Source organism: Triplophysa rosa, linkage group LG8 (genome assembly GCF_024868665.1).
Source record: "Triplophysa rosa linkage group LG8, Trosa_1v2, whole genome shotgun sequence".
Taxonomy (NCBI): Eukaryota; Metazoa; Chordata; class Actinopteri; order Cypriniformes; family Nemacheilidae; genus Triplophysa; species Triplophysa rosa.
This window is the reverse complement of record NC_079897.1, coordinates 6,128,397-6,137,896: the sequence shown is the minus strand read 5'-3', so window position 1 is coordinate 6,137,896 and position 9,500 is coordinate 6,128,397.

Genomic DNA, 9,500 nt, shown 5'->3' with positions numbered 1-9,500 from the left:
TATGTATTAATCATTATTAAATTCATTTATTTTCTTACATCAAATTTAAGTATTTTTTATTCATGTTTATTCTATAGTTTTCTGTAAATAAAACATATTACATTACTTCATGCATTATGTCATTGCTTCACTGAAAACGTATGCATTCACATTTTTGTAGTCTGTATTAATGCATAGATGGCATATGGCAATACAATTACATTTAGTAGCTTATTTTAATACAATATATCAATATATGGATAAAAGTGTCTGATAAATGATTAAATGTAAAATGTAAATATCATTTTCAGGAAAAAAAATAATAAGTATTGGTCAGCACTTATCAATAATATTGTGCACAAGTGTAGGTGTGGGCTAGCAATGCATTTCTAGGGTACACTTAAATTATAAGCAATAATACTTATATTCCTTGACAATAAAATCAGCAGTGCTCTCCTAAGGCGAGATCGTCGAGCAGCTATCCGACGTCTCCTTTGTGAAGGCATTACAAACATGTTGCAAATGCTGGGAAAACTCATGGAAGGTAAAGTTAGCATTACTGATGTTAATGCACCTGTCTCTCATAACTTAAGTTGTTGCGCTTGTTATTACGTCGCATGGTTAATCTCTGGCCCGTGTACACTCCAGTACAGTAGGTGGCGGACATGCACCACAAAAGTAATTTGCTCCCCGCCATTAAAAAGGAAAAGAAGATAATCAATATGGTGGACAACGGCCGATCGCATTCATACTACACCCATTCAGGGAAATGAGTACCCACCCATTCTACTGAAATTGAGTACCTACCCATTGAGTATGCGATTTCGGACTCAGCCACTGTGTCGTATACGCTGATCCAGAGCATCCCAAACATGCTCAATGGGTGACATGTCAGGTGAATAACGCTGGCCATGCAAGAACTGGGATGTTTTCAGCTTCCAGGAATTGTGTACAGATCCTTGCAACATGGGGCCATGCATTATCATGCTGCAACATGAGGTGATAGTCGTGGATGAATGGCACAACAATGGGCCTCAGGATCTTGTCATTGTATCTCTGTGCATTCAAAATGGCATCAATAAAATGCACCTGTGTTCGTTGTCCATAACATACGCCTGCCCATACCATAACCCCCCCGCCACCATGGGCCACTCGATCCACAACGTTGTGAAAACTGGGATTCATCCGTGAAGAGAACACCTCTCAGAAGTGTCAGACGCCATCGAATGTGAGCATTTGCCCACTCAAGTCGGTTACGACGACGAACTGCAGTCAGGTCGAGACCCCGATGAGGACGACGAGCATGCAGACGAGCTTCCCTGAGATGGTTTCTGACAGTTTGTGCAGAAATTCTTTGGTTATGCAAACCGATTGTTGCAGCATGATAATGCACGGCCCCGTGTTGCAAGGATCTGTACACAATTCCAGGAAGCTGAAAACATCCCAGTTCTTGCATGGCCAGCATACTCACCGGACATGTCACCGATTGAGCATGTTTGGGATGCTCTGGATCGGTGTATAAGACAGCGTGTTCCAGTTCCTGCCAATATCCCGCAACTTCGCACAGTCATTGAAGAAGAGTGGACCAACATTCCACAGGCCACAATCAACAACCTGATCAACTCTATGCGAAGGAGATGTGTTGCACTGCGTAAGGCAAATGGTGGTCACACCAGATACTGACTGGTTTTCAGACCCCCCAATACAGTAAAACTGCACATTTTAGAGTGGCCTTTTATTGTGGCCAGCCTAAGGCACACCTGTGCAATAATCCTGCTGTCTAATCAGCATCTTGATATGCTACACCTGTGAGGTGGATGGATTATCTCGGGAAAGGAGAAGTGATCACTAACACAGATTTAGACAGATTTGTGAACAATATTTGAGAGAAATAGGCCTTTTGTGTACATAGAAAAAGTCTTAGATCTTTGAGTTCAGCTCATGAAAAATGGGGGCAAAAACAAAAGTGTTGCGTTTATAATTTTGTTCAGTATAGTTTAAAGGATGTGTTGATGTTGGAAAGTAATGCAGAAGTTAACAAATTAACATTCTTTCATTATTTACTTGACCCCATGCTGTCCCAAAGTTGTATATCTTTCTTTATTCTGTGGAATTTAAAATAATTTGTCACCTTGAAATTATAAGGTTAAAAATATATGTTAAAATTAAATGACTCACATATTCTTATTCTTTAGTTTTTTCTTTATGTTGTGTACATTTTAAATGTTCTACTTTTTTAGAAAACAATAAGATTATGAAGTAAAATGTAATGTAAAAACTTTAAAGCTCAATATCTTCGAACTGCTCAGAATGTAGATAAAACCTTATAATTCCAAGATGGCAAGACGTCAGGGACTGACAGCCTTAGTCAACATTTAGATTCATATCATGAAGAAAGGAAGAATCATGAGGGTGAGCAAATACAGAAAGAATTTTCATTTTTGGGTAAAATAATATTTCTGAAATTAGTTTTATTGTTTTAAACATTTACCAAATTTAACAAGAGTTACTTAAGTTTGCACTTACTTGCCAAATAAACTGTAATCTAAAATATGTTTTCTGAAAACTTCTATAAAGATCTCAATTATAAGATAAAGATATATTTATCTTTTGAATGATTTTTAGATTTTTTTTAAAACAAGACCAAAAAACTGATTAGCAAAATAATATTCTGCAGAGTTCAGATCAGATCAGGGGCGGTGATATGTGCGGTTTTGTCTCTAGGAACGTATAAAAGCTGGTTGAGCTGCGAAACTCACAGTCTTGTATAGCAAAAAAAGCTTGGAAATGATGAAATGGAGCAGTAATGATTCCACTGTAATTCCTCTGCCCCTCATATCTGCCACCAGTCTGACGAATCCGGGCACAGAAATGGGGTAGGCCGCATTGACTATGCAGGGCTGATCAAAGACAATGTGTTGTTTTGAAATGGGGAGAACACAGCGAAACGGAGCACAAAGAATGAGAGAGTGGCAGAGGAGAAAAGACAGGAAAAAGTTTTAATAATGCAGCCACGATTTTAGGTGCTTAGAGTTATGCCAGAGTCATTACTGAAATGTCCAATTAGGTGTAACGTATTCAAGAGCATATGCAAGAACTTTTGCTATGGCATATCAAAAAGGACAGTGGACACAAAACTGAGAAATGACTGAGAATTCATTTAACTCAATTAAATTAGCCATTGATGCTATAAATCAGGGGTCACCAACTAGCGGACTCTGGTCCGAATGCGGACCGCGAGATGCGTCCGTCCGGACCTCAAATCCTTTTGACATAATAAATAAATGAACGCCTAACATTATTTTCTAATGCAATCAAATTTATACCAGGCACATCAAGGTCCGCTCAGTGGCAGTTTGGGTCCTACGGCGCCACGGACAGTTAACATTTACGCACTGTTGCTACGTTCAGACGTCAATGAGTGAAGAGAGCCGCGACAGACTCGCTGCACAGCGCGCAGACAGATGTAACTGTCAGTGACTGAAAAACAATGTCCTTTTCAAAAGTTAGAAAAGTTGACGCTGAAAACCATGTTTTCCGAGATGAATTTATTCTTCCTGCATCGACATGCACGAGGCCGGTTTGTCTCATTTGCTCGGAGTCTGTTGCGGTTATCAAAAGTGGAAACCTTAAACGGCATTATGAAACTAGACGTAGACACTTTGAAGAAACTTACCCACAGCAGTCCGAGGTAAGGACACAGAAAATATATTAGCTCAAAGCCCAGTAGGAGCGATCTACACGGGTCCTCCCTCACTCACTTACCACCCAACAACGAGCATATGTTCCCTAAGAATACAGTGGATCTTAGGAAAACATAAAAAGCCCTTTACTGATGGGAAAATAGTAAAAAAGTGCATGGAGGCTGCGTGTGAAACACTTGTAGAAGGAAAATGAAGACATGAACTAAAAGAAAATATTAAACAAACCCCCCTTTCAACTGCAACAGCCACAAGAAGAGCTGAAATGTTATCAGAGGATGATCAGTCACAACTTGATGCTGCTATTTGTTCATCTCAGTTCAGCAGAAAACAACACTTTAGTTTTCTTTTAAAGTTGTTAATGTTGAAATGAATGTATGATCAGTGCAGGTTTAGAGATTAGGGCATTTTGCACATTTTCCTTCATTATATTGTTGTCAGAAATTGTTATGCCGTCGTATAGATATGAAAAGACATGTTTATTTCTTTGGTCTGCCAAAAAACATCAATTCATGTTTTAGGTATTTAATTGTCCGGACCTCGGCTGGTAAGGAGGGTTCGTTTGCTGGACCTCAAGCAATTTTAGTTGAAGACTCCTGCTATACTGTAGATGTATAAGATATGATTGGCTTTAATCTCATTTAAAGGTACATGTCTGGGGGCAGTCGTGGCCTAATGGTTTGAGAGCTGGACTCGTGACCAGAAGGTTGCCGGTTTGATTCCCAGGGCCGGTGGGCACCTTGAGCAAGGTACTTTACCCCTACTTGCTCCCCGGGTGCTGCAGTGATAGCTTCCCACTGCTCCGGGTGTACGTGTGTTCACGACTTGCTGTGCGTGTGTTCACTACTCTCTGGATGGATTAAATGCAGAGATCACATTTCGGGTATGGGTCACCATATCTGACTAATAGGTCACTTTCACTTTATGATTCACAATCATCCAAAAACACAGTCTTTATGCTTCAGGTTCCTCGACAGCATTAAAGTAAAGCCAAGCTTTGTCTCTTCTAGCAGTGGCCATCCATGATCTCATTCTGCATCAGGCACACTTTAGGGCCCCACAGTGGCTCTCTGCCATTAAACGCCATGAGCAGAGAGCAGAAGAGTGCAAAAGTGAGCGAGCACAGGATTTAGGGTTAGAGAGGTATAGCAGATCAGCATTCGTCTCAAGCTACCCATTTCACCAGGAAGGCAATGACAGATTTTCTGCTGCCTGAGCAGGACCAGTTTATTTCGCCCATCTAGTTTTCTATGCACTCCCACATCATTGTTCTCGAACCCCGACTGGGGCAGAATATACATTTTCATGCACTACTGGCCTCCTGCAAACACAGGTGGACGTGTCTCTGAGGAGGGGCAAAATACAGATTGACAGAAAGCTAAAAATGTTGAAAACAAGTGCAGATAAGTGTAGCTCTGGATGAAAACGGGACTGAAATGGTTAATCGTCAATATGTTATTATGACTCTTGATCAGGCCCGAGTCAAACGACAGAAAGTTTCACATGCTAAATCATACAAAATGATGCTTTAGATGAGTGTTTGTGTGCTCAACTGTGATAATACGCCGATGGTAAAAACTGCTTGGATGGCAAGGTTCTGCCCTCAAGGACCCATTATTTTAGGGCAGGCATTTTAACGGGCAAAAATGTGGTTCATTCATTATGGGGGAATAAATTCTGGTTTCTCTCCCATCCTTCCCAACCAAACACAAATCAAAAGGTAACAGCCATGCGTGTTCACAGGAGGGTTTGCCTGACGTATGCACAAGGGGCTTCAAAAATGACTGCAAATTACTATCAATATGCCACAATGTTCCTACAATCTCATTAAAAAATGAATTATCATTACATGGGATTACATAGTACACAACTCACAGCAACTTCCTACCTAGACCGTGTTGTTATTTTCGCATTGCTTTGTTTTTGCACTTCAGCAGATTATAGATCATAATACGAGACGTTAGCTCTACGCATGTTGCTGATGTTGCCTTTGCTGAGTTTGCTGTAAAGCAGAGCCAACGTACAGGAAAAAAAGCAGTTGTGAGGGGTTTCCCTCTTACTTCAGCACTCCGCCCAACTGTGTAATTCCTTCCACTGACCCAAATCTGCTCCAAAACCAACCAGAAACCCAGTACAGTACATCGTACTGTGAGTAACCTTAAAACAGGCTAAAGTACATCGTTATTCAAGGCATTATTGGCTAAAACCGAAATAACATGTTTAGATAAAAAAAACTAGCTTTTCTTGCCAAGCAAAAAAGTAAGTGGTAAAAAGTAAATAAATGGTGACAGAATTTTATTTTATTTTCTCCCTTAAAGATAAAAAATCCTCTAAACCCATAGAAATCCTGCTTGGCTACCAATATGAGTCATGGCAAATTTGTGTGTTTTTATTGTTGTTCTTTTGCCTTAATCGAGGCGAGTGATGTGGCAAATGTGCAACAAAAGTTTGTAATTACTGGTTCAGAGATAGAGAGATAAAAAGGCTTTAATGAAGATGAAGTGTTAGTGGCAGGACTCCCGACCCTAATCAGACTGTTCCTTTGTCTCCCCCGTGTGGCCAAGAACAGTACTGCATCTTAAAAATTACAGTAATGGCATTAAATGGCACCAATACTACTATTCTACTGAATTCTGAATTATTACCAAATACCACATCATTTGGATACATTAAAGGATACATTTAAAAACACTACACTATTATCACGTCTTAAATATTGCTGTATTGTTTTTTAGAAGCATTTAATCAAAAAATATTTTTTAAACAGGTTTACACATAATTACCTCCACTCCACCAGCCTTCATTTGTCAGACAAACAGACACCCCAAACCCTCTCGCCACTGTTAAGGCTGGTCTGGATACTAACATGATTTTGCAGTACCGCAGAATTATCTACTTAACTTCAGTCCTGCCCATTAGTGCGATTTGTGCACTATGTTTTAAGTCGCTAAAAATATCCAAGCATGTACCCTGAATGGTCTGTGTCATTGTTGGAGATGCGCGAGTCATTCATCTCAGCCACGTTCGAGCGTCGTCCCACCTGACCTTCGCATGGCGCAATCAGCATCCAGCGGCAGTTCGCCTTGGCAAACAGTGAATCCTGACCTCTACGGGATGGATTACATCCCATTCTTTTATACAAGCATAACTCACTGAGAATGTTTGGTTACAAGCCTGTCAGGGGCCACTGGAAATCAGGGCCAGGTGTTGTCATACTGATATCTCTTCTGGAAGGTTGGATAGAGATGGAAGGGAACTTTTTGTGATTCGTTAATTCTTGTTAAATTTATGTTCACGCTTGATAGTGCATTGAGTTGGCATGCAAGGTTGTGGGTTTGATCCCATGGATCACACATACTAATATGCACTTTAACTGGCGGTTTCCCAGACAGCGCTTAAGCCTAGTCCTATCTTAAATGTTAGAGGTGTCTTGATTGAAAACAACTTGCACTGACATGTCTTAAAATATATCAGTACGATTGTATTGTCTCAAGATGCCCACCAGTAATGTTTTTTTTGTAAAGAATGTTTTTTAAATTGACTTAAATATCCTAATTTTATCTAAGGCCTAGTACTGATTTAAACTAATCGTTGTCCATGAAACCGCCCCTAAATTGCTTTGGATAAAAGCATCTTCCAAACAAAACAAAAAGAGTTCTCAACAAGTGAACCTCAACCCAAACAGGTCACATGTCTGTTGTGGGTCATGGACAGATGTGAAAATAACTACAGTAAATGTGTAACCGGTCATTCTTGCACCACGATGCGCGGGCCTCGAACCGCCCTCGGTCCGGATGGGAGACAGGCGCTCTAACGAGGAGGCTAAAGACCGCAGTCTCTAGCGTCTGTCGCTAGAGCGTCTCTGTTGGTCGGGGAGTGAGGTTTACACACTGCACAGCTCTTCACTAGCTGGCCTCCGTTAGACTCACCCCCCTAAACCTCACTCCCATCCGGGTCACGGCACCAATGTAACCGGTCCTACTCGCCCCGCTCTGTGCGGGCCTCGAAGCGGCAACGATCCGGATGGGAGACGGGCGCTCTAACGAGGAGGCTAAAGACCGCAGTCTCTAGCGTCTGTCGCTAGAGCGTCTCTGTTGGTCGGGGAGTGAGGTTTTTACACACTGCACAGCTCTTCACTAGCTGGCCTCCGTTGCAAATGCATATATAAAAATGCAACAGAAAACTATAAAAGAAAGAGAGATGCAACAGTATCACAGATGGAAGTCCATTACTTGTCATGTCAGTCATATGGATTTGGTTATTATGCTGGGTTCAACGCACCTCGGAAGTGGGATATTTCCGCGGAAGTGACGTCTGGATTTAGTAACGTGAAAAGTATTTAGTAAGATTAAAACATTAACTTTACCATTGATTTAGTAACATTAAAACATTACAAGTAAATGTTAACATAGCGCCATTCCATACATTATTTCCGTGTTGAAGTGGGAACTATCGAATTTCCGACACCATTTGTCTGCCTTAACCAACAAAGCATTGGAAAAGCATACCTTTCCTAACAGTTTCTGACATATTGTATCCTTTACGGTTTACTGTCACCTCACATCACTGTTTACTAATCACATTGGCTGTAAAACACGAATGTAAACAAACAGCGTCGCGGTCAAAAAGTTTACTTACGCGCATGCGCTGACACAGTTGTTGCTGTCGAAGTAGTTCACCTGTTTCACGGTGAAAGCCATGCACATAGCGCACTTTATAGAAATCAAATCATACGGCATCACAGGACAACGGAACAAAACTAAATAGCTTCCATTACAATCGACCGATTTATTTTTCCAAAGTCAGCTCATTTCTTCTGAATACAATTTTTAATGACGTGCAATAATGCTGGGTTCACACCATACCCGAACATTCGCGTTCACCGCTCTTTATTACTCGCAGGAATAGTTCGTTATTTTTGCGTGAGTGACGCGATCTGACAAATATTTTCAACCTTTGCGGAAGACCAGATTTACGCGCGTTCGCGGCATTTCCACCGCCTGCCGTGAGTCTTTGCACGGAATTTGTATGTCATTTTATCGCGCAAAACGCTTAATTCGCGTTTGGTGTGAACCCAGTGTAATAATTCATGCACACATATGAGGAACGGCTTCCTGAAAAAGAACAATCAAACCATCATATAGATTCCGTAGTTGTAATGGGAATTGTATTGATTAATGGGTATTATAAAGGATCTGTGTAGGTTTCCACTGGTAATGTGTTGGTGATGTTATCTGGTGTATGGGAACCTAAATACCCAAACACAAAACAAAAATAATTTTTCTAATTAAAACCATTAGAATTTGTATATATTAATGTAGGCTACATAATAATCAAACTATTTTAAGTTTTTGTTGGCTTGAAAGATTGAAAAAGTATGCCAAGGGAGATGTGACGTCTGACTCTGAAAGCTAGCCTTTGCTATTAGTATACTTGTGTGGTGCACAAAAGAATCATGTGAAGTCATTTTAGTGGAGGTTAATAAGTGTTCTGGCTCCCATTGTGCGAAGCATCTGTGCATCCTAAAAATAGTAGGCTGTTTCGCGGACACATTTGTGCGACACCTCTGGGTCACGGCTATGCGTCTGAGACATACAGGTTCACAGAGAAGCACTCATTACAGATTACTATTATGTCATCCAAATACTTGATTAGAAGAAAAGGACAGATGTAAGAATCCGTCTGGCTGTCTTTTAGGAACCTGTAAACTGGTTATTAGCTGGCGATGGCTGATAAGCCATGCATCTTGTGACAGCAAGTCCAAGCAGATAAATAAAAACAAAAATCTGATCATGACAAAAACAGGTCAAATACATGTTT